This window comes from Anguilla anguilla, chromosome 16 (assembly GCF_013347855.1).
Source record: "Anguilla anguilla isolate fAngAng1 chromosome 16, fAngAng1.pri, whole genome shotgun sequence".
In the NCBI taxonomy this organism is placed as follows: Eukaryota; Metazoa; Chordata; class Actinopteri; order Anguilliformes; family Anguillidae; genus Anguilla; species Anguilla anguilla.
The window spans coordinates 30,328,802-30,354,564 of NC_049216.1; the positions used below are offsets into that span (position 1 = coordinate 30,328,802).

At 41.1% G+C, this 25,763-nt stretch overlaps 1 protein-coding gene across 2 annotated transcripts in view; it reads left to right on the plus strand.

The window, feature by feature from the left end:
* hsd11b2 (hydroxysteroid (11-beta) dehydrogenase 2) overlaps window positions 1-25,763 on the plus strand; it is a 55,029-nt gene that overhangs the window by 829 nt on the left and 28,437 nt on the right. The window contains exon 2 of one of the 2 annotated variants that reach the window (XM_035395759.1): window positions 2,429-2,512. The gene's annotated coding sequence lies outside the window, so the exon portion shown is untranslated. Of the gene's footprint in view, window positions 1-2,428; window positions 2,513-3,949; window positions 4,044-25,763 lie in introns of those variants that run through there. The other variant, XM_035395760.1, reaches the window with a different exon arrangement.

Here is a 25,763-nt window from a genome sequence, read left to right on the forward strand (position 1 = left end):
TAGCTAAATACAATCCGGCAATTTGGTGTTTCTGTCAGAGATGCTAGCTGTGCATCTCTGCACAAGTAAATTGATTCCGAAAAAATCTAACTACAGAAATTACTTTGAACGTTTGAATCTATGAAAAGTAGCTATTTATCATTTATTTTAATCGGCTGACTAGCAAGCTACCTACGTACCTCATTTTGAAAAAGAGTTTATGGTCCATTTAGTTACAGTAGCTTGGCTAGCGGCAACTTGGATAGCGACATTCGGTGATGACAACCCATGCCATAGTTTCCCCATCTTCTCCGTTTCCCTGACTTCAGTTCCCAGCTACCAACCAGTTCCCTGGGAAACGACCAGCAGTACACTCTGCCTTGTATTAGTCACCTGCTAACGACGGAAAGGGACGAAAAATGTCGAATACACATGACTTCTAGGTAAACTGTGGAATTGCTTATTGAAACATTTAATCTTTCAAATAGAATGAATAAATGCCTGCAACCTAATTACGCGATGAAGCCGATCACTGGAAGAACCAAGTAATCCGACATAATAGATGCTGTACAGCTCACTAAACTTGAACTCTTGCGCAAGTATGTCACCTGTGTAAGTAGTGACGGCTAGTTGACTATAAACGCCACAGGGCTCATTCACTGATTAACACCTGTATTCGGTTCAGGTCAAATGGGTCTTTTTTTGTACAAGAGGAATGACACTTGAGATGTATTGAATAAACAGTGACTAACCAGAGCAAATTTGGTTCCTGTTTTGTGTTTCAATTTGTTGTTCATCTATTTTCTTTGTATTTTTGTCTGCAATATAAGATAAAAATGAAAAATAATTAAGAATTAAGAAAATAATCAGTTCAAAAAAATAAATGAATCTACCACTTGAAAGCCTTGTTTCTCTTTTTGTCCCCCAGATAAACATGATGTGTCCCTATTACTTCATTTTCTATATAAATCACAGCTTCACAAAAAATATTTTCATTGTTTAAATGTAATCTAATGGAGGTAAATGTATTTACCCTATAATATGAGCCATATTGTTTTTTGTTTTTTTTTTTGGAATGGAGAGAAAATGGAAGTTAGTTTATATTGTTTGGAATTGAGGTAAAGATAATGTATGGAGTATTTGCGTATATTTCTGTATATTTCCGTATATTTATTGTCTTGCTTTAAAGTCCCAGTAACATCCTGGGCCCAGTGTAGCAGTTTCACAGGTGCTAATAACTAAACAACGCTAGGGTTAATACTTTACATAATGCTAGTTTTTGATTGGTCTTTTCTCCATCATAGATATTGTTTCTCCCTAACTTAATGTTAGCATGGGTATGTTAATAATAATACATTTTGTTTATATAGCACTGTTCCAGAGCCCAAGGTCGCTTAAAGTTAAAAGGTTAAAAAACAGCAAGTGCAGTAAATACAGAAGGCAAAATGTATACATAGGACAGTAATACAGAACAGAAGGCAGTACAAGATAACATACAACAAATGTACCAACATTTGAAACCGTGATATTTATATATAAATATTATATATTATTATATAAATGTATGTCTCAAAATTTCTTTATTTTATAATAGGCTATTTGTTGTGTGGTAATTGACTGTTATAGTATAGATGCCTTCAGTTGTAGTAGCCTTCAGCTGATGGAAATTCAGTTTCATCATTGTAAGGATATTACAGAATGATGACTACTATCCAGAAAATGAACGAACACATTCATGATTATCTTATTTTCATCTCAGGAGGGAATTAATCATGTCTGAATAAAGTCCTTTAGAATATAGAACGGCACAGTTATTCCATTATTACTGTGGATAAAACAATCAGAAGATAAATTCAGTGAAATGACGTGACCCTGAAATTCCACAGTAATGTTTGTCAGATTGAAAAGATATTACTTGAGAACCTAGAGCATGGGGTAAAATAAGAAACAATGTCCTATATTTTTAGATGGCCCTAGTCGCTTGTTAAATATGGGGCGACTCATTGAATCGCCAGTCACAATAAACTCACAAAATATTGAATTTATGTGCCTCACCGAATATTGAATTGTTATTAAAATTGCAAGAACATTAGCCAGTAAAATGTTTATTGTTGTAGTAAGTTAAAGCTATTTCATTAAGTTTTTATTTTTCATTAAATTGTCGAGACACAGTTTCAGTCTTTTGGTAATATTGGCAATGCCTTTCAGCAAAGTGACAGAGTTATGAAAAGCTGCAATTTTGTGCAATCTGTTGTCCAATATGTTTTACGCACAGACCTACTGATTATGAACTTTATCCAAATAATCTTTTTCATACAAAAACAAACGTTACCATGAATGAATTAAAATGTTACATTGTACATGTCGTACAGTGACACATTTTAATTAATTTTTTCTGCTTTGTCTGTCCATAAATAATAAAAGTACCTCTACCTACAAATTAAAACAGAGAGAAGCAACTTATCACCAGGCCCTTGGTGTTAGCCCGAAGATTGGGCAGGTTGGAAAAGGAGAGCAGGGTCTTGCTGATGGGGTGAGTGCACCTTATTTTATGTTATTTGGTTTGCAACACAACACGTATGACAGGTTAGAACTTAACCCATTCACATTTATGTACCTTTTTTGTAGCATTTATAGAGGAACATAGGGTCTGTTTATTTAGTTTTGAGTCAAAGTCTGCTTAGTCCATCTCCCTATAACGCATTTTCACACCATGTAATTTACTGCAATATTTACCCTGCAAATGTTGGAGTCATCTCTGCCTTCTGAAGCTGGAATCCTGACTATGCCATTGCTACTTGTAGCCAAGAAGGCTAGGAGTCACAGATCAATGCATATTTTGCCAAGCTTTAATTGTCAGCTTTTATAATGATTCATTAGTAATGAACTACTTTTAAATCATTGCAATTTAAATATTCTGATAATAGACAGCCTAATACAATGGATGCAATAATCCAATTCAATGTTTGGTTTGCCTTTTATTAGGCTATTTGTAATACGTATGTGAAAAAGGGAGCTAGTCCAGGGTGGCTCGGTGACTTAATCCAGTTTAATTGGCTGTAGTGTTGCTGAGGGATGGAGTGTTCTGATTGTCTGTGTATTTTTGTGAACCAAAAATCTCCTCTGGGACACTCTTGGAGTCAAGCTGTGCATAAGTGGTTTCCTGTAATGTAGAGACTGCACAGCTCAGCTGGTGAACTGCAAAATGAAATGAAGTAATTGCTTTCGGTACAAGTATGGAGAGGCAGTATATGTTTATCTGCACACCCAAAACACAGTGTTGCAATGATTTGACGGGCTAATGAATATAATTGCTAATTCCAAGTTGGGAACAAAGCTCTCTGGGTCTTATAAAGACAGCAAAGACAGTTTTACCTGGAAAGTTGCCATTATAATTGCCTGCTTTGCATATGTTGATATTACGGTATGTAGCATTGTAGTACATATGTATCACCAGCAGAGGGAAGTGGTGTTTTATATGTGATGCTACATTTTTCAGAATGCAACCATATTGCTTCACATAATTCCATAATATCACATTATAATTACACCTCTTATAATATCCAGAACACACAGCCCTATGGTGTATGAGACCTAAAAAAGGACAATCTATTGATATAGGAAATTCAGACCATTCAATGGGTACCTTCATATGAAATACTCTAGGTATTACGGCCAGGAGGGGTTCATACTGTGATAAAGATTTTTGAGATTTACTCCTTTAACAATCTAGAATGGCTGTTAATTTGAATGATTTATTCAACCGGCCAATTAAACTTGAGAGGCTTGGGGCAGGGCAAGGAAACCTCACAGGAATTCACTGGAGGATGAGAGAGTGCAAGTGAGGTGCACTGTTTTCTGGAGAGAAACGTGGAGGTGGGGGGGGGGGGGGGGGGGTCCGATGGCAGCCCTGTTTTCCTCCAAGAAGAACTAAAGTAGTACGGATCGCAGATGTGGCCAAGGAATGTGTGAAATGAACAAAAGTGGTAGGTCTGTTCATTTCACCGGCTTCGGAGGACCCCAGAAGTGTGAGGAGCTGAAGCCTTTGTTGTTGCGTGCTTGAGGTAAATCCGTCTTTTCCCAACGAATGTGTAATGTTTATAATGCCTTATTATAAACCTTGTAAACCTATGTTTATAATGGTCTGATTTATTTGAACCTTGTAAACCTATTTTTATAAGTCCTATCTGGGGCACATAACAGGCACATTGTACAAAGTCCTTAATGGGCTTTATAGTTTCTTTCTCTGGTTGTGTTACACGCTTTAAAAAGGTAATCCTATTTTCCACTAATTATGTTTTGATATTTTGAACACAGACCTAATGATTAGAAATGAGCAACCTGAAATGCCTAATAAGTGTGAATCCAATGAATGGTGGGGTTTCTATGCTGTGTGCTGTGTATGGGTGGATAAGTTTAATAGCTGTGTCTCATTTATGCTATGATAGTTTAGATATGTTTCGTGACTGGCTTAATCCACACACCTGCCTCAAGAGCTTACTAACAATACGATCATTGACTGTTTACTTCTCCATACTTGCGGGCTTGTGGTGTCTTGACTGAAATACTGCACCAGCACATGGTAGTGTCCAATAAACTGTGTATTATGGAAGCTTTTCAGTAACCGAAATTTACTATCGCTATATATCACGTTAAATAGGTTTCATTGTGAGCTGCTTGTCAACGTCAACTGTTCCCATGGGTGATGGAAGCAGGAATGTGGAAGTTAAGTTTCTCGTGGCCACCTGGCTTGATCAGTAAAGCGGCAGCAAATCTGAAACAGATGCGCTCGTCTTATCTGAAGCACCGTCCGTCTCTGGCCGTGGGGTCAGGGTGAGTCATTGCGTTCAGTGAGGCTCAGACATGGACCCGCTCACTGCATAGCCAGGCGGGGGTCAAAAGCGCTTAAGTTCCTCAGGCCGAAATTGGGCCCTAAGTGTCGAGACTCCCTGAAAAAATTGAGATCCCTTCTGTGCAGAGCTGATTCATCACCAAACTTTTTTTTTGTGTGTAGTGATTAATCTGTTGAGGTAGGAGAAATTTACCAGAACAATTTTCATTGCCAAGTTGTGATAACCTTGGTTAAATTCAGGTGTGCTTTTGCAGCTGAAAAATATAAATTAACTGTCAGCACTGTTGTCAGTGACTCCTAAATTAAAGGACGTTTCGTCCCATATTTTACTTTACTTTATTGCTCAGAATAAGCAGATCCACTCAGTTTTACACAGACAATTCAGCTATTCATTCAGCTCTTGATGATAGACTGCGTTTATGCAACTGCATTTTCTGTGCTACTCGGGTAAGTTGGTTCTGGAAGGGTTTTACAGTGGGGGGGGGGGGGCAGGGAGGCTGGTTACTGTGATTGTGGTGTAAATGCACCAATAAATCAAGAGACTTTCCTCAGTCAGACTGAAGATGGATTATCACCACATCAGCCCATGTGGAAGTTTGAGGATGGTGGTGGTGTTCCTTCAGCTCAGCTGCACATTTGCTGCCTCTGTTGAGTAAGTGCGATGGGAGTGAGCTGGGAGAGAGAGAGAGAGTATTCACCCAATTTGACCCCCAGTGTATTTCTCAGATCTCAGGAATCTGGAAGCAGGCCTTGTGGTTCTTTGTGAACGACGGTAAACTTGGCTATCCCTCCTGGTCGCAGCAGAGCCCAGAGACTCCTAATTGCTTTGAGTGTAATCTGCTCAGACAGTACATTTATTAAATTGCAGCATTTATAAAAGCAAACTTCAGGGGATACAATAAATGAATGAACCCAGGTTTTTACCCCCCCCCCCCCCCCCCCCCCCCCCCCCCAGTGTTTAAGTAGAATTCCAGACTCTTAACTTTTGCATGTTGTCCCCACATTGCACAGGATGGGCTTTGCTTGGTTTACATTCAGGAACAAATTCAGGGCTGGTGTGTTTGACAGTTGCTCATGAGGCAAGTGGAGGCCTAACAGTTGGTGTTCTGTTGGCGAGAGCGCGCACTAGAGATTCAAATCTTCGTCAGACTTTGGTTAAGGCCTCAGGCCATTTGACATATATTTGCATTATGGCACTGCTATCTTGATGTGCTGGGAGACTTAAACAATATTGAGCTCTTCAAGTGTTTTGATGGGAAATCACAATATGACAATTATCATAATTATAACAATAATGATGATGATAATAATAGTAATGACAATAATAGTAATAACAATGATGGTGATGATGATGATGATGATGAAGATCTAACCATGATTTTGCTGGTGTACCTTGCCTTGTAGACGGTAAGTTTCATTCAGATCCTTCTTACCACAGATTAAAGACATGAACTTCCTGAAACAAATGACCCCCCCCCCCCCCCCCTTTTGTGTGCTGTGTGCTGTGTGTGTGTATATGAATGTGCGCGCGTGTGCGCACAACCTGGAGTCTGTGTCTGCGTGTGCCATGAGCATGCAGTGTTCCCTCTGGGTTCTCTACATGATTAAGCAGCTGCATAAATGGATACCAGACTGGATGGCCTAACTATTACTGGACTTCAGGCACCCATGTTCAGGCTATTAATAATATGATTCCAGTACACCGTAGGCCTATCAGCACCATGTTGTTGGAGAAGAAAGGTATTTATAATGGTAACGCTGCTTTGATGGTATCAATGTTTCCCAGGGGAATGGTGAGGTCCTACCATACTAAAGGTGCAGCATGGTCTATCTTTATTCTGTTGGAAGCATTTGACATTCCCTCTAGGTTTTAGCATACCATAGGGCTGAGCTTCAGCTTTTGTGAAATGATGCAAACTCCCCACAATTTTATAATAGCAAATGCAGCTGCTTGTTTAACCACTAAGAGTTTGCCAATATTTATGTGAATTTGTTCCCACAAGGCATTTCTGTTCTAAAGATATGCTTAATGTAATCATTTCTGTGCTATTAGACAATTATTCCTAGTTACATTATTTGAAGTCCCATTCACTTATTTAAATTATATCAACTCTTGTATTGGCGCACAGCAAGCCTTGGCAGAGGGAAGAATGGGTTTTATTTAGGGATTTGGCAGCGTGATGTGGCCATTGTGACCGAATGACCTCAAAACCGGGCCGAACAGATTGGGCCGCCCTGACTCACCCTGATGATTGCCGCTGATCGAGATTAAACAGAAATAGTTTAAAGCCCAGCCCAGGCTCGTTGACAGGGCTGCTTCAGTCCGTCCGCTGAATCAGAGCTTCCCACAGCGCAGTCACTCTGTAGAGCGGAAGAATCCACCAGCAAGACATGCAGCGAGTCATCACAGAGAAGATCTGTTTGATCTTGTGAGAATTTCCAGGTTGAACAAGGCCATTGTGGTTCGACTACTTTCGCAAGATGATCTGCGACACGTAGGGATTTTACCACACTTAAATCTGGGGCCATTCCCAGAGGAAGGAAGTTGGAGGACCACAGGGACTTTATCAGACAATGTTAGGATCCCTCAAACTCCTGTGTGGGAAGTAGTCTTTTCCAAGTCTTTTTGTGAGATTGAAACATGATTGCGGTCAACCCCAATTACGGCACCTGAGGAGGGTTTCTGCCAGCCTGCTGTCCTCAGGTGGTGTGTCTGAAATTAAAAGATTACTAGCATCTGCAGCGTCTTGTTTTACGATGTTCTTCTTTATGACTGCAGTGTCTTCCATTTTGTCATCATGTAGTGATTATGTGAAGTTATACTTTTAAATGTAGTTATTTATCAGACCATATTATCCAGAATGACTTCCACAAGCTTATGCAAAAAGGTTAGACAAAATTTATGGACTGCATTGGCATTTAATTGTTTAATCTCCAACATATTATTGAGAAAGATGAAGACTATTTACATAGAACCTTTCATGCAAATGGCACAAGGTGCATCACAATCCAGATTTAAACATGAAAAAATGCAAAAGAATAAAACGAGTTAGAACGTAGTAGATGCAGGAGGGAGTTTACGGATATAGTGCTTTAAAAGTAGCTAATTAATTTGAGGATGTAATATTAAATGTTGCATACATATGAGTATTCAATCCTGAATAAATAGACAGTTTGGGTTTTTTTTGACCAAAATGCAGTTTGAACAGCTGATTTTTCAGGGAGCTCAGTCCACCATTTTGGGGGAAATAGTGTGCTGAGATGAAAGACAGTGTTTTACACATGCTGGAGTTATAATCTGCACCAAGTTATATTTTGGCAAACAAAATGCTTTGTATGCCTTATGTCATATAAGCTCACTGGGTCAAACAGGCCAATTCTATACAGATGAATCTGAATTGGTAGAGTAGTCTGCTTCTGACTCGTTTTCTTGTGATTCTCCTGCTCTCAATAGAAGCTGCTTCTACTGAGAAACTTAAACTTAAAAAAAGAAGTTTTTTTTACTTGTGAATACAGCAATTTTGCATGTGAATTTAACATTGTCAATGTAATGAAAATAATCACGTGTTAAGAAAATGTCTCCTGTGAACTGCCCGTTTTCAAGTGATTGGCTTTTTTCACACCAAAACATGACATGAACTCACTTGTGAAATTTTCATCTTTGCATGGGAATTCTGCATTTTCACATGTGACTGACTGTAATTTTCTCTTGTGAAAACAAAGCATATGACTTGAAATGAATAGCAGAGGTTACCTTTTTCCACTCTTATCTTTTAAGTGGGATTATTTTTATCATTCACTTCATATGTTGGGTGTTCACATGTGATTTTTTTTGTTGTAAGGGTTGTCACAAGACAGAATATTTATTGGAAATCTCTAAGTTTAAAATGAAAGACTTATCTGATAAGAATTCTGTAGGGTACTGGGGGAACTAAAAAGTCAGTTGCCTGAACTGGCTTTGCCAGGGTCCAGGCTGAAGATTGGACATGCTTCCAGCCTCGAGGCTTGTTCCGCTTGTCCTGTTTGAGCATAATCAGTCTGCCTGACTGTGATTTTCGCAAAATACCTTGAGAAGAATAAGATGTTGTTTATTCCGAGAGGGTCTCCTAAAATGCCTTGGATATGCACCGGAAGGAATGCCTTCATGGCCGGTGTCTAAAATTTCTTTAGACCTGTTGTGAATTTATCTTAAAAAGGCTGGACAAAAAAACAAACCTTTGGCTACTGATGAAATACTTTTTCAGATTTATTCTCAGAACAATAGTTTGTAAACCCCCATACAAAAGAACACCCCCTACCTCTCCCCTTCAAAATAAATGACGGTGTGAGCTACGAAAGTCCATGAGAAAATCATGCCAGTGGAACTTATGATTTGCGAACTTATTGTTTACTTGGCAACCTCTGGGGTTGAGAAGGGGGGCGGGGGTAGACTTTATTCTTCAGGCCACCTCTTGCAGTGCATTGTGATCGCCACACTCGGGCTGCAGTAGCACAATACTGTCCGGCATTGCACTCCTTTGAATGGCGATTTGGCCACTTGCTGCTTTTGGGAAGTGGTCACCGAAGGAGGCATTAAACTCTGCCAGGCCAGAGAACCGCGTGACACAAAGGGACACTTTTACCACAGAAGAGACACATCTTCCTATGAGTAAACAAAATGTCCAAATGAGGAAGAATGAGCTGTATTCCTTTTTACTTGTAAAGACTTGCTAATAGCACGAGGATTTAAATGATTTGTTTTTTGTATTTGTTCATTGATAAAAGATGAAAGGCCATCATGTTAGGCTTTCTGTTGAAGGTCTAACTGTGCTGAAATGTGAACATGATGGCCTTTTGAGTTTTTATCTTTGAACATTTGTGAAATAAAATATAAAAAATTAAGTTATCAGGAGCAATGCTTTTACTTCTCTGTATGCAAGTTTTTGTTTTATCTGGAATTTGAGAATCCTCAAATCTTTAAACGTGTGTCGTTGTTGGGAAGCATACTTACTCTTGCTTTTGTTAAACACTGTTCCGACTTTGCAAGATTCATCTCTGGGATATGTGGGAATGTATGGCTGATTATTATTATTATTATTATTAGTAGTAGTAGCAGTTGTAGGAGCAGTAGTAGCAGCAGTAGCAGTAGCAGTAGTAGTAGCCGTAGCCATAGCAGTAGTAACAGTTTTTCTTACAGGAAGCCATGTTTGGCGGTTACAGGCAGTGGGTACAGTGGGAGTTAATGTGGGAACGTGATGAGGAACACTCTGTACTGCAGAGCTGTGACATGACGGGGGGCGATGTTCAAATAATCTGCAGCCCACGATCCAGACCGGCCAGCATGATCTTCTCACAAACTGTCACACCCACAGTCCAGATCTTTGGACAACGTTGTTAACTTGTTCATACTTCTGCATAAAAAAAAGGGTTTCCTTTTTGAGCTGCTTCCTCTTAACATAAATTGTACAGGCGTGCATGAAAATATAAATAAAAAACACAGTGAATTTTAATATATAGCACATGCTTATAACAGTAGCAATAGAGCAACAAATTTAGATTTTTTGATTTGCCTTCGATTTACAATATGTAGGCTTGGGAAAAATTTACATAAAAGGTCCGTATATAAATGTAGTACAAGAAATATGGGCTGAACACATAAGGACAGAAGCCACAAGTGGGAAGGAGGCAACTGGAACACGATGTTATGACGGCTCATCCCAAGGACTCTTTTTCTGCGGCCTGCGAACCTGTGGGCCGTCCGCTTCGCAGAGACGGCGCACGCACACACGTGGGGGTTTCTGGGCCGGTTTTGGGTCGCACCTGCTGTGCTGTAATGAGCGGGGGAACAATGAGAAACGGGAACACGCAGTCTTCCCAAGACTCCTCAAACTACCGCGGACCAGGGGAGTGCGAGGTGGCCGCGTGTTCGTGCGTTCGTCATCCCCCCTCTCCCCGCCCGCCCCACCCCCGTCGTGGCCTGGAAGTCTTAAACTCGTTGAGCTGATTGGCTGGAATCTATTCTCGACTGCTGACGAATCACAGGTTGCCAGTCCTCACCTAGAACCGCTTAAAAGCCTTGCACCCACCGCCTGATCGAGAGCAGATGCTCATTTTTATGGGTGGGTAGCCCCAAGTTTGGTTCGTCCCCGAGCTTTAATTGGCTTACTTAACATTATCTAACACAATGTAAAAGAGAATCATCTGTTTTGTGTGATCTTTCGTGCGGTCCAGATGTGGTTGCTCTCGGGTTGTACAATCAGGAAGTACTTCCAAGAAACAGCGGAGAAAGAATTCCTTGAAAAACCTTTACTTTCTTAATCTGCCCCACAAATTGGAGTGTATCTGTACTCTGTGTACTGTAGTCTGTGTCCAATTTATTACAGTCACTTCTGTGGTTGGGTTAGGGAATGGAACTGCGGTATTTCCAGTGGAAAAAAAAGAAAGATGTTGACACTAAGTCATTCTCTAGACAAACAGTACTGGAGAGAAAAAGGAAAAGTAAACATTTCTTCCAGGAACAATTCCTTCTCTTGTAAAAGCAATTAAGTAGTTTCTCCAGTCCTGAACTATTTCTGCTTCATAACATTGAACACTACTGGACATTTATGACTCCTTTTTAATTTCCACACGACCCCCCAAAATCGTTGTTCCTAAAATATCACAAATGAAAAGTTAAGACCAGAGCTCAGAACAAAAAAAAAACCTGCTCTTTGGCTTGACTGTGATGGGATGCATTTTAAATATCAATTGGCTATTTCTTCTGATGCCTCGTTAAGACACAAGGAAACAACCATGTTTATCATTTTTTTCCTTCCGGGGGAAAATGTTCCTAGCTAATGTGTGTTTTTTGCTATGCGGTGAAGAGGACTTTGGGAAGCGGGATGCATTTTTTTTATGTCCGTGTTACACATGCTTAACAGCAGATTTAAAAAATAGGGGTCTGACCCACTGGCTGAGAGTTAAATCTTAAATCTTGTCACCAGTGTTGTGTTCAGGCCTGTCCACTTGTATATATGAGATACACGCACATGCAACTTCTCACAGTTTCATGAGAAACGCTGTGATTTGCATAGACTGCTTGTGGTATTACACTTATTGGCACGAGCTACCCAGTGACCGAGTTTGTCTGGCGTGGCCAGTGCTTTTTTCAAAACTAGTTATTTCACTTATTTTTTCGGTTATATAATTTCAAAATGTAACGGAAAAAAATATCTTTGAGCTGGCTTAGAGTTTCCATTTCGGAAGGTGCATCTGTAATAGCAAGTATCAAGAATCTCTAAAGTTTGAATCTGAATATTATTGCAGAAGATATCCTTGTTCCAAGTATATTTTCTGAATGGTTTCGTATTGTACTCCGTAGAACTTCCCATAGCCTTGACTTTTATTAGCCCCAGTTTTCCAGTTGCGTTAACGATATGGCCACACTGCAGCTGCTTTTCTTTTTGGAATATGAATGATTTGCTCTGAATTAATCAAGGACAGTGATAAATGCAACACTAGCTGCCGCATAACAATAGCCATCTTGTGTTTCAGAAATGTTGGCATATTTCAAGATGTATGGCAGTGCCCCCGGTGGGAATGTGTGGAATCTCAGGGGGTATCCTGAGAGTTTGTTTATTTCACAGTAAAACCTGGTACGGGCTATATACACAGACAGACTAAGAGCTAAAATGAACCTCCCAAATAAATCACTTTGAGTACTGCATAGATTTCATCATTTTTACTGTTTTTTTTTTCTCTTCTTCAAATGGCATTATGAACTTATTTCAAAAAAGTTTTAGAAAAGCAGCATTTTAAATGTGTTGAGAAAGACAATGTTGATGGTTTCCAATTTCCACCATAAATTGATGCAAAAAAGGCACAAATTGGTGCATAAAAATTAACCAGAATGCAGAAAATTAAGTGTTTGACGCTCAAAATTTCCTGGAGGAGGGACCCCCAGACCTGCCACTTAATGTCCCCTCCCCAATGTTCAAACAGAACCTACACCACTGCAGCTGGATATACACTGAAGGTGTTAAGTACCATGCTCAAGGGTACACCGGCAGTGTCCTAGCGGGGACTCGAACCTGCTACCTTTAGGTTACAAGACCAATTGCTTGCCCATCATACTACACTGCTGCCTAACATCAGATGGGGGTGCGCGGTGTTTACACAGGAGCGCGCATGCAACACAAAGACCTGCTCAGACTCTCTGGTGTGCCCCTTTGAAAGAGTAGCAACCCATGCCTCGTGTGTCTGGACCTCTTTTATTGTACAAATCATTCCCTGTGCTGTCGACATGAATCATGTTTAGTGCTGAAAGGTTCTGTCAAACTGCTGTAAAACACACGGACAAAGGGTTCTTCATCTTGCCAAACCGACGAGCAGAAGCACAAGCACCTGGTAGCTATGAGAGATTTTAGTTTAGTGTTCATCCTGTTTATTTTGTTTATTCTGATATGTTGCTCGGTAATGTTTTCTTTCTGTGGGCCATTACATCTTTCGGACGCACACTGGTGTTCCATGAAAAAACAAAAAAGAAAAACAGAGAATGAGTATAGCTGCAAATCCCAAGAATTGGTAATTCAGTTTTTGAAAGAGCCATTGATTCTCTGTGTGTTGTTTACATGTAAGTATCTCCCCAGGGTTTTCCAAAAAACATCATTCATTTGAAATAAATTTCAGGCAGATGATTATTCAGAGGAAAAATCTAACAGCCTTTCATAAGCATTAGTTGTTGAAACATTTTAATCATTGTTTTTCTCTGTGTGGCATAGTTAGTGTAGCATAATGGTTTAGATCACTGGGTTCTAGCTGCAGTTCTAACCTGGGTTCTGTTCCCAGCTGAGGCACTGCTGCTATATCATTGAGGCTGGAGCAGGGTACTTAACCTGCTATACCCTTCAGGCTTGAGCAAAGTACTTAACCTGCTATACCCTTCAGGCTTGAGAAAAGTACTTAACCTGCTATACCCTTCAGGCTTGAGCAAAGTACTTAACCTGCTATACCCTTCAGGCTTGAGCAAAGTACGTAACCTGCTATACCCTTCAGGCTTGAGCAAAGTACGTAACCTGCTATACCCTTCAGGCTTGAGCAAAGTACGTAACCTGCTATACCCTTCAGGCTTGAGAAAAGTACTTAACCTGCTATACCCTTCAGGCTTGAGAAAAGCACAACCTGAATTACTTATGCGAACACCGTGTAAATGTCCATACCAAGTACATAATGTATAAGTTAATTCCGTGGAGAGGGAGCAAGCTTTAGTCTGTATACAGGCGTCTCCCAGATACCTAAAATGTAAATAAAAAATGTGGTCCTCCAAGCATTGTTATCTGCGCAACATTAGCTTTTTTCCCCCCTTTATAATAAAGTTTGACTTTGCAACTCAATTTTACATTACACCAAGGCTGAAGTGAGATTAAATGCTGAATTGCACATATCGCTTGTGCATAAAATCATTTGAATTGGGGGAATGTCCGGGACTATTAGTCATATAAATCAGGCGAATGTGCTTATGTTTCTACAAGCCCCTGCGGATAAGAGCAGCTGCTAAATCAATGTAATAGTAACAGTAACTGAAATTGCACTAAAACACACGAAGAACACAGTTTGTAGAAGTTGCTTCAGTAAAAGAGCGAGGCTGTGTGTGCAGCCTAACCTCAGGGAGGGCCAAGACAAATGTTGATGCTTTCCCTGCTGGGGTTTCAGCTGATGTCTGTGTCATGCGAGGACATCAGCAGCGAGCCCTCAGAGGCCCCCGGGAAGCTGAAGCCATTAAGCTGCATCTGTAAGCGCAATAAGTTACATGGAATTAGTCCTGCCATTCGCGGTGGTCCCTGGGCAACAACATTACACCGAAAGATTCTGCTTCTGTGTCTACTTTTTAGTCCCTTTCATATCTCTCTGTATTAAAATTTTTTTTTTCTTTTAAAATGACTGTGAGGATGCATGCAAGTCCTTCTTCTCAACATCTGTGCACAGGCTCAATTAATTTGGAGAAAAGTAGGTGCTAGATTCATGGCCTGATTGGCTAAGGCCTTTAGCACGTGCTAAACTTTGTAGCGCACGCAGAACTGATAAAACGACCAATGATTGGTGTGAAACAAATAGCATGACCAGTCATTGGTCACGTTTTTGGTTTTGCGCATGCTAAAAGGTTTTGCACAAGCTAAAGGACGGAGTGTAGCACAGTGGGTAAGGAACTGGACTTGTAACCGAAAGGTCGCAGGTTCGATTCCCGGGTAGGACACTGCCGTTGTACCCTTGAGCAAGGTACTTAACCGAAATTGCTTCAGTATATATCCAGCTGTATATATGGATACAATGTAAAATGCTATGTAAAAAAAAAAAAAAAAAAAGTTGTGTAAGTCGCTCTGGATAAGAGCGTCTGCTAAATGCCTGTAATGTAATGTAATGTAAAGGTCTTAGTGATGATTTAATAACTGTGTATCTGTTAAATTCTGAAAATGCAGCCGATGTCCCCGCAATGTTACTTGATGTGTGAATCCCTAATACCGATAGCTAATAACTGCATAAATTGTATATAAACTGTATAAATTCTGTCTGGATTATTTCAGAACTTTGAGGGGGTGTTTTGTCCATAACTGGGTCGATATCAGAGGGGGTAAGTGTCCTTGCAATATCAAGAACAATGAGCAGTAGTTCACACGGTGGAATGAAGGGACACGTGGATCTTGCTCTGAATAGAATTCAATGGCGGGGTGGGAGGGACTGTTACATGTGACAATGTTCTTATGTCAAGCTGACCAAATCAAGGCTACGCAATTGCTTCTTTTACGCTTTCAGATGTGTCTTTCAAACAAAGAGAGGCTATTTCCAACAGTTTAGCGTTATCCTACCTATTCGGGGTCCTCTCAACCCCACAAGGTGTGGATTCTACGCAGGCCCTTTGTTCTGTCCTCACTGTGACACTCAGGTGTCAGAAGAAGGCAGCTCAAGCACTGAGGTCAAGATGTAGAGGACCAACCCGCCCCTCTATGCTGGCCAAAGATATACAAGTCTTTGCTTTACCTGTTCACACAACCCTGGCAATTTATGTAAGTTTCATAGACTAAAAAATGTAGTTTTTTGTTTTTTTTAATAAGTGAAACGGACTTGCATTTAACAGGTTCAAACACTATAAAACAATATTGTACACTATAAAGTGTTAAATTTCATTTTCTTAAGGGCTTATTACTGACTTAGCTGCCTTGGCCTCTAAGGTTTATGGAAGCGCCATGAACTCCTGGACCCGATGTGCCTTGTGCAACTGTTCTGTCCTTTTGTTCTGTTGGCGCTGGCGCACTGGTGTGCTGGCATGTTTAAAACGATCCCGCTTCTTTCCAAGAAGGAACTGACTGTTTGTACTCCCGGGAGGGGGTTTGGCTTTGCAGATGTAGGGGGTGGGATAGCAAAACCACACAATTCATGCTTTGGACGCTGTTTATCCTGCGGACAGATGGCTTCATATGCTTATGTAATTACACAGTTAACGTCACTATTAAACAATTTCGCTGTAGTACTGAACGCTTTATATGAGGGACATTTGTTCTGTAGTTCCAAACACATTATTTTAAGGGCTTTAAATATCTCCCGACTCCAGATATTGTGATTGTAATTGATTTCATTTAAGCAGGGGTTGTGTTGTTTCCATATATGACAGGACTGGCATAAGTCTGATATAGCTGTTCGTCAGATGCTTGGTTGCGCTATTCCATTTGACTGTGTATCTGTGTATCTGTTAATCTTGGTGCTGACTGAGTTTCTGTGATTTTCATTTCAAATATAATGCATTATATGTTACCAGTATTTCATGCTTTGATGTACATTGCGTATCGTCATTGGCTAGACTTACCGTGACACATCAGGGAGATGGGAAAAGAACACAGGCATTGGGAAAGAGCCTTTGATGGAGGACACCGGTAGTGTTTGACTCATCCTTGTTCCATGGTAGCTGGGGACTGCATGTGCTCGTGAAGGAGGACGAAGAGAGGGAGGCTCAGACATGGGATGCGTGGGCTGCCCGTGTGCCGCTCGTCTGGTTTACCATGACAACATGTCTGAAACGCCTGTTCGTCCTCCGAGCTGGCACTTAACCGGCACAACTTCATTACGTCATCGCATCCTGTCGAAACTGGCACAAATTACAGGGGAAGATACTGTAGAGGGGATATATCAACCATAATCAGCAAATTTCCCACAAAGTTTTTCTGTCTCATTATTCTTTAGAAGTTATGTTTAAATTGTGTTTCCGTTATTAGGTCCTTGCTGGGAAATCCAGTGCATTGCTTTGCATGCAGAAGATTTAGGACCCCACTCTACCGTGAGGCCCCGTGCAGCAATTGCCTTGATTTTTTTTCCCCCCTAAATGTTTGTACCAGGGGTCGGCCTTTCAGAGCACTTTCAGTCCCGAGAAATGTTCCCACTTGCAGGATGTGTTTTTAGTGAGGGCAGCCAACTGTGAGAGGGGAACCCACCGAGGCTGTTCATCCGAGGGGCGGAGCAGCTGCCGTGTCCTCTCAGCCTGTGTGTGGGGGAGTGTGGGAGCGCGTCTTTGTGTGCGCTCGTAAAAAAGTGTGTGTGCGAGTGGGCGTACCGTGCAGTCCTGGGTGGTATGTGTTGGGGGGGTGTTTGTGTTTTATCTGGTGTAGTGTGTTGGGGTGTGTGTCATGTGTGCTTGTGCAGTATGTGGTGTGTGTATACTGTGTGTGTGTATGTGCGTATTTTACGTGTTGGGGTGTGTGTGTGTGTGTGTGTGTGTGTGGTTTGTGTGCATGTGTGTGATGTGTGTTTGTGCGGAATGTGCTTTGTGTATGCTGTGCATATTTGCATGTTAGGCTGTGTGTGTGATGTGTGCTTGTGCAATATGTGGTATGTTATGTTTTGTGTATATGCGTGTGTGTGTGTTCGAGTGCATGACTTTTATGTGTTCATGGGGGAGAGCATACCTGAGAGAGACTACTGTCATTAAATTCCAAGGCAAAGGCACAGCAGACATTAATCAAATGAAGCAGGGTTACGAATACGTTGCGTGTATTGTATGTGTGATCGTAACTATGGTGTGAACAGTCCTGCCACCTGGATTTACCTAGAAGAAAAAAAAAACCCACCTAGGCCACTATTTTGAGCAGCAACGGGATTCTGTTGTGAGCCACGTTGAAAACAAACGCAGGTACCTCAGAGGAAGTGCAACAGGTACACCTCAGGTCACAGACGCAACATCGCCATGCTAACCCCGCGTCCTTATTTCCATGGGGGTTGTTGACTTTGGGCAAGGGAGCGTGGCGGTTGGGTACGCCTCTCTCAAAGCCCATCCGAAAACTGCATGGCTGTTTGCGCCTGTACACAAGCCCGGGGTTGTCAGCGACCGATCTGCGCCGAGGGTGTGTTTTTTTTTTGAGGGCATTGCAGAAGAATGCGGCGTGCCCTGCCAGCCTTGCCTCTGACCGTGATGGGGCCGTCACAGAGATAAGCCTGTTTTCAGAATTAGGGGAATTCACGCTCCGCTTCCATTTTGTCAGCGGATATAGCCATTGCAACCTCAAAATAGAATTAATCTTTCCGATCTTCTTCTCCTGGGCATGTTTTAACTCAGCCGCGAGGGTTGTTTCCCCAGCAGAAACACCCGTTACCTTTATTTACCTTTACTGTGGTTTTCTCCGTAGAGAATCCGTCTTCTCCGTAGAGACATGCAGCCTGTGTTATTATGGAATGTGTTATAATTACGCATATATAAATATTGATATAATATATGTGACAATATAATATTTTCACATAAATATGACTGACCCATGTGAGGGTTTATATTTATTTGTGTAACCTTAAGCATTCGATTTTGTGTGACATTGAAAGATGCTTTGTATGGGGTTCTTGCGTTATGTGTCTTGTGTTATGTGTTCTGTCCTCAACCAGTTTTGCACAGAAAAGGAAAGCATTTAATTGTAGAGTCTTACTATATGTGGTAATTATCGTGTGTCATTTCCGTCTGGAGGTTATAGCATGAGAAAGGCGCACCATTCAGATTCAGTAGCAGTTGCAGTAGATTGGCACAGCTACTGGTCTGCATACATTTTGCAATTTGAATAGTCCAGGTGTCAGAGTGAAGATGAGGGTCAGCAGTTCAGAGAAGGTAAAACAGCTGCTCTATGGCTCTAATGCTATGAAGCTGCTGTTGTGCTGTTGGGTGATTGCTTGCTTGGTTGTAGTCATGGACTCTGCATGTCCAAACTTGTGTCGTTCACATTAATTCAGCGTGAATATATATTTTAGTCAGTGCATTTTTAACTTAAAAACTGACTCTCAACATTCAACTATTAACACTACAAAAAGTTTTCTTCTCCTAAAATGCAATATCCATCAAACTACAATTGTATGATATTGGCTCTACAATAATAGGCAATTTGCTATTTGTATAGAGTTACCTTCTCCTGCCAGTTGGGGTGGTTGCTCAAATATACATTTATCACTTTCATATTAAAATCCTTCTGTAAACTAAAAGTGAAAATATTGTTAGAGTGAACTCTTTTAGTATTCCGGTTATCTGATTGGCTGGTGGAAAGTAGTACGCTCCTCCTTATGACCTTTCAAATGCATGAAAACAGTGACTTAAAGCGCATTAGAGGTCCAGAGCCTTGGGAAAGATGGGATCAAGGAGAATTTCAAAGTCTTGAATGCAGGGAGGTTAGGAAACAGGAAGATTGTCTCCTAATCCCTTTACCACCCCCACCCACCCTGTACTGTGTGCTTTTAGCGCATGCTTACTAGTGGGATTAAGTGTAACAGGAGGTACTGTTAAGGTGAATCTCAGGTCTGTTGCTGATTTTTTTTTTTTTTTAGCATTTTCCTCCAGTGCTAATTCAAATTATTTTTTTAGTTACAACTTTTCATGAATAAAGTACCTTAGTCATACCTCTGTAAACAATTTCAGCAGAGCGTTTAAAACTGTTTGTAGCACCATAACATAGAATGATTCCAACTAATAGCGTGACACATGAATGTTGCAGGCAGTGATGATGCTACTGTCGATTTGTGAAATTTGTCACCCTGATCTACCAGGTGTTCATTGTAAACTGTGTTTCAAGGACCTTGATCCTTGTTCGTGACATAATTTAGCTCAATATTCCTTTTACCAGCAGGCAACAGAGGACCATTAGGCAATACAGCATGTTATCCTACAGTTTAACAACATGCATTGTAGGGTTTATCACACACATCAGAGTTCAGGGCTGCGATTTCCATGTGCCTGGAAAATATTGAAATTTGAACAAGAAGACATGGATGCATTACAGTATTTTATGTCACATAGGGGTATTGTATAAGTATAAGAATTTCTGTTTGTCGATTATGCATTTAACATTGCAAAATACATTTTTTTAAAAACCTTAAAAAATTTTTTAAAACCCAGACATTTACATGAAAGCAGTCAATACATATTTTTTGCTCTACTGTAGTACAGAAGTTGTCTCATAGACAGATAAAAGCCTGATTGATTTAGTTGTATCCACACTCAACAAGCACTAATGAGGATGTGTTAACAGCTGAAATCATCACCAAGAAAAAAGGCTTTGTCACCCAGTACAGGGCGTTCTTAGGGTCAGTCAGATAAAATATGCAAAGCAAATAAAAGAAGTGTTGCTGTGCGTCTCCATTATTACCACCTCCACTCTGACCACACACTTACACACTCTGGCTCAGATCCATACTCCCATTTCTAACACGCCACACACACACACACACACACACTCATCTGCTCCCTCTCTCCCCATGCCTCCCTCACACACCGACACTAAGTAACACAAGTCAGCCTGCATATGCAGCGTCGCCTGCCAAGGAACAGACTCTGAACTGAATGTTCTCCCGCAGTCCTTATTTGACTAATGCAGAGGAATCCTGTCACTCATCCACTCACCTGTCGCCTCCCATCAGAACCGTTCTGTGTTCTTCTTTCATTAAACAGATTTTTTTTAGCTTTTTTTGTACACAAAAGTGCAGAAATTCACCAATTTATCTTATAATATGTACGTGCATTTTTAGTCACTCGTTTGAGAGAAGCACTCTTTGTGCGCATTTCTTTATTTTTGAAAGTATTACTTTTTTGTGTTACTTTTGTTTTTAAAACGCTGTCATGGGGCACTGAGGAACAGACGTGCAATGCTTGGCTCTGTAAATTCGGAAGGCAATAATTGTGAATTACGCTGCTCTTAAAAAAAAAGCCCATTTGTGTGAAATGGCAGTAAAATTTGCTAGGAGAGATAGAATAGAATGGAAGCGAGTGCATTCGAGAGAGCCTGTGAATGCAAGGCTCTGCAAATCAGCCAAATCTGCAAGCTGCTAACTGCAGGTCACTGACACTGGGACATCTTGTTCTGTTTGTGCTGGGGGGGGGGGGGGAGGACAAGAAAATCAGCTCCTGTCCAATTCCGTTTCTTCACAATGTCTTCTGCGGCTCAAACATCACGCAGTTTCAGCAGGTCAAAGGGGACATGTCGGTGTTTCTCCAAGCAGCTGTGCTTTACCCAGAAGCTGTAACCGTGGTGTGTGTGAGTGCGAAAAAAAAAACAAAAAAAACTTGCAGCCATAATTTCATAGCACTGATGTAGAAATGATATGGTGGGGGCGGGGAAAAAAACAAATTTATTTGTAGGTTATGTCTTTGTGGTGCCTGGGTCGTATGACTGAAATCAGTTCAGCTCCAGTCTCCAGCCCTTTGTTCTCAGGACTGGAACAGCGATCCCCTTAATGGCCATTTAAGAAACCGAAGCCCTTGGCCTTCTGCATGGTTAATGCATGAACTGCAATGAATCCTTAAAGGTTGTAGTGGAATTCACTCCTGGGAAACAGCACTTTTGCCATTAAAGCCCTGGTAGTGGCACTACTTTATTAGCCTGGGTGTGCTCAGGTTCAGTCCTCTGTATGAACTGTAGAAGCATTAAAGAAGTTCCTGTCCTGCATTCAGATAGTGTAATATGATGCTTTTACTAGTGAAAAGAGCCATTTGAGAAACGTGTCTTCCTGTCTTGCTGTATTTTAGGAAAGATACTGCATTATTTATTTCTCCCATGCAGGTTCATTATGGTTTTTTTGCAGCTCTTTAGAAATTAATTTCTAAATACAGAAAACAAATGAATGCATAAGCCTAAAAAAATTGCTAATTTATATCAGCAAGACACAACCCCATTTGAACACCCTTCTCAGCCCAAAATTCCCAGAATCTATCCAGAAGGTGACATTCCAGCAAATACTTCTCCCTTAACTGGAGATCCCTGACCCATTCTGGGCAGGGAGGCACCAGGTGTGTACACCTCTAGGTGAAGAAAACAAAAACTGGAGATGTGAATGGATAAGCCAAAATTCTTCTTCAAAGAGCACTGTTGAGACATGTTGGTTAGACCTTCTTTAGCAGGGTTAACTGGGTAAAAGAATGCATCAGTTTACCCTCCCCAGCAGCCAATGGGAGAGGAACTTGTCAATATCAGTTTAAACACTGATTCCCGCTACAGAGCAGATGGTGGCTGTAAGCAGTCCAATGCAGTGTTCGCCACATGGTCACCACACACTTATGGTGACAGAGTCTTTTGTTTATGGTTTGAATTAGGACTGTAATATAAAATCAACGCTGAGAAACACACAAAGGCTATTGGGTTCAGCCCTGAAATTGCTGTCTTTAGTTCAGATATACAACACTGATTTGGGAATTGTGGAGACGTTTGTGTGCAGCACATACACCTACATCAGCGCACTGGTACAGTGTCATGGTCCAGTGAGGGATTACAGTGGGCGGCAGTGTAGCATAATGGGTAATGTTCTGGTCTTGTAACCTGAAGGTTGCAGGTTTGAATCCCAGGTACACTGCCGCTGTACCCTTGCGCAAGTTACTTAACCTGCATTGCTTCAGTATATATCCAGCTGTATAAATGCAATGTAAATGCTATGTAAAAAGTTCGGGATAAGATAAGAGCGTCTGCTAAATGCCTGTAATGCAATGTACTAGGCTGTCAGCATGTGCAGCTTTGGGACTGTTGCTCAGGACCTCTGCTGCCACAGCACTTATCACTGCCTGAACACCAGGAATGATTTAGTGTGAAGACGTCAATGAAAGGAGTACCGTCCAAATTGCTGACGAATCAAATTTCCCAGTGCGCCAAGTAAAATTGGAAGTGGACTGACTGTGTTGTTTCGTCTTGTCTGCACCGGGTACAGGCGTAATAACATTAATATTTGGATTCTATAAAAATATGTTAGCGTGAAAAAGAAAAGAAACGAGCACGCTGGCTGATTCTAACCCATGGCAATCTAAGCAACGTGTTAATCTAAATCCACAAACAATAACAACGTTGTCCTTAGCGAGAGCCTGAACTCCCAGTGGTGAAATCAGCTGTCATCGATTCGCTGACGATCGCCCCACTGAACGTGTGCGTCTGTCATCTGTGACGCTTCCCGCCGATTGTCTCGGGCGACGACGGCAGCGTCTCTTTAGCGAACACATTAAACGCTTATTAAATCCGAGACAGGATTTGTGATTCATTCGCAGGGTACGGTATGTATGTCTGAAGTTGCCAAAATCAAGTGCAAGTAGGTCACGTTGAGTACGTCCCATCAGATTAGGTGTTACCGAGCGGGAGTTTTCACGCCGCGTTCCTGTGCTGTGTGACGGTGTGGGTTCCCGTCGGAAAGAACGATGGCCTCGCGCTTTTAAATCAGCGGCCCAACCCCTGTGTGTTCCTTGGCCCCGGTCCGTGAACGCAGCCCACTCAGACGCTGTTCAGCGAAACGCTTTTTAAAAAAAAAATACCTGACTGAACAAGCAATCCTTTTTCTCATCTGAGAAATCACTGGCTGCAGGAATAGCTCCTGAAGATCTGCGCTTGATCTACAGCATGCAAAAATCCAGCGTTCAGATTGACAAGGACCTGTCTTCGAGCTGCATGCCCTCAAACTGAGGACACATCAGAGTTTATCCAAAATTGCACATCGTCTTGAGCTTGCTGAAGACTAACGTTGTGGGTGCTGTTGTTCGGCTCTTAAGTGCCCCCCATACAGCTCCCCCCCCCCCCAAAAAAAGTTAAATAAATATAATAATAAACAGGATTTAACATTGACCTTTTTACCGTTGACTGTGACTTTCCCTGCTGAATTTGTTTCATCCATTGCATAATTGTTTTCCTTAGGTTCCAATGCCACGCTGTCTTCTAATGAGGCAGACATTCACTCATTCACTGAGCACTTGAGAAATTCAGAGAAATTGTCCCTTCACAAGTGAGTAATTAAACTAAAAGTATCTCACCCCTTGAAGACATCCCCCCCCCCACCGCCCCCCCCCCCCCCCCCCACCCCCTACGGCTTCGTAACAAAGGGAGCAATTATGAGAGAAACCCTCATTATGCAAAACTGTACTGAAAGACATGACTTCATCCTCTTACTGTAAATACAGGCCATGGCAATATTGGTCAGGCTCTGCATTCAGCATTGTCAGGCAATGCAGCATATGCACCCAACTCAATTACAAGGGAGAGAAAAGCACTGCAACTACTTTGGAAACAGCTAGGTGGTTATGTCTCAAGGTAACATATTACTGCCAAAAAGGTACAGACGTTTTTAAAGCACATTTTCAATATATATATACGTATATGTAAATCATTATGTGTTGTATAATGATTTAATTTGGTACCTTTACAATGTATTTGATACGGTGACATTTTGGGTACACAAAGAAATCAAAAGGGCTATTCTTGATTTTTAGTATCAAAGTGAAGATTCTAAAATATTTACCAGAAATGGAGGTTCTTAAAATGTGGTTTGTGGCAATTTACCAGAGACAACTAGTTTGTTGTAGCTGGCCTAAAATTAAACAGGCTAACAAAATATTTATTTGAATCTTGGAAGGACAGTTGATTGATAGTCTTAATGATCAAATTAATCTTATTTGACAAAATAACTCCCTGCTCTCATTACTCAAATAAAAGCATGCTCGCGCGCACTTACACACACACACACACGCACACACTAGCACACTCAAATTCAAACACACCAAACTGCTGTGAAATCTTTTTAATCTCTTGCCAATTTCTAAACTTGGCCGATGCGTGTTACCCACCACATGAATATTTTATTATTCTTGCGTCCCAGGGGTCTGGGGTTGTGATATCTGAGGTAGTGTGGTCTGTTTTTCTCAATCAGCAGGCCTGGATGAGTATAAACACAATCAAGTGTCAAAGAGCTCTTGCTGTCCTGGGCCAAGTGCTGTGGAGAGTACATTCTTTTGAAAGTGCCCAAGAGAGGATTGGGGAGCCATTTTCTGTTGTATTATACAATAGCACTCATTTAACCCCCCAAACCCCCCCCCCCCCCCCCCCCCCCCCCCGCCCACACCAACCCCCAATCACATGGACAGAACACAGGAAACCATCCTATTACTCTTTTTTTAATGTAACAATGAGCAACAGCAGAAGCGGTTTAATAAAGTCACAGTTTAAGCATTTCAAGTGGCTTACAAATGATCTGCAGATCTTTCAGCTTGAACATTGTCTCCAGTTTTCAGTTTTGCATTACGAAGAACCGACAGATCCAGCAACAGGGATTTATTGTGCCCAAGACAGTCGTATGAACGATTTGTTCTATAACAAATTTAATGATCAGATAATTGGATGTTTAACATCCACAGTGGCAAAATAATGTGGCTGTTCTTCACTGAAAAGTATTTCAATTTTAGAATTATTTTGATATTAAACCGTTTTTCTTTTGCCTTGCTCACACATTCTCATTCATCAGAACTAAAGGTGGAATTTGTTAATATTTCAGTAGATGAATAAAAATGCACAGCAGATTCACGTGGACAAAAGCTTATTTCCTTCCTCAGAGGTCCCCACTTTTTACATGGAAAAGTTGTGTGACTTACTGTAATTTGTTTCACAACTTACTTAATTGGACAAAAACAGCAGGTTACTATTCAAGCAGGAGCTCTAATTAGGTTTTT